General features: G+C 32.9%; 1 protein-coding gene across 1 annotated transcript in view; it reads left to right on the forward strand.

Annotated features, from left to right (window-relative positions):
* LOC106875361 (uncharacterized) overlaps positions 1 to 255 on the forward strand; it is a 142,593-nt gene that overhangs the window by 76,583 nt on the left and 65,755 nt on the right. The gene's annotated exons all lie outside the window — the stretch shown is intronic.

The raw sequence follows: 255 nt of genomic DNA on the forward strand, positions 1-255 counted from the left end.
TATATATATATATATATATATATATATATATATATATATGTATGTTTGTGTGTGTACATGTGTGTGTACATGTGTGTGTACATGTGTGTGTATGGATACACGTACATAGGTTTATCCAATAGTTTGTTGATGAGTATAAAATTAAAATCATAGTTTCTTGCAGGACGTATTTTAGTACATACTTCCAGTGTGTGCGTGTGTGTGTGTGTGTGTCTGTCCATATGTCTGTCTGTCTGTCTGTCTGTCTGTCTGTCT

This window comes from Octopus bimaculoides, chromosome 3 (genome assembly GCF_001194135.2).
Source record: "Octopus bimaculoides isolate UCB-OBI-ISO-001 chromosome 3, ASM119413v2, whole genome shotgun sequence".
Taxonomy (NCBI): Eukaryota; Metazoa; Mollusca; class Cephalopoda; order Octopoda; family Octopodidae; genus Octopus; species Octopus bimaculoides.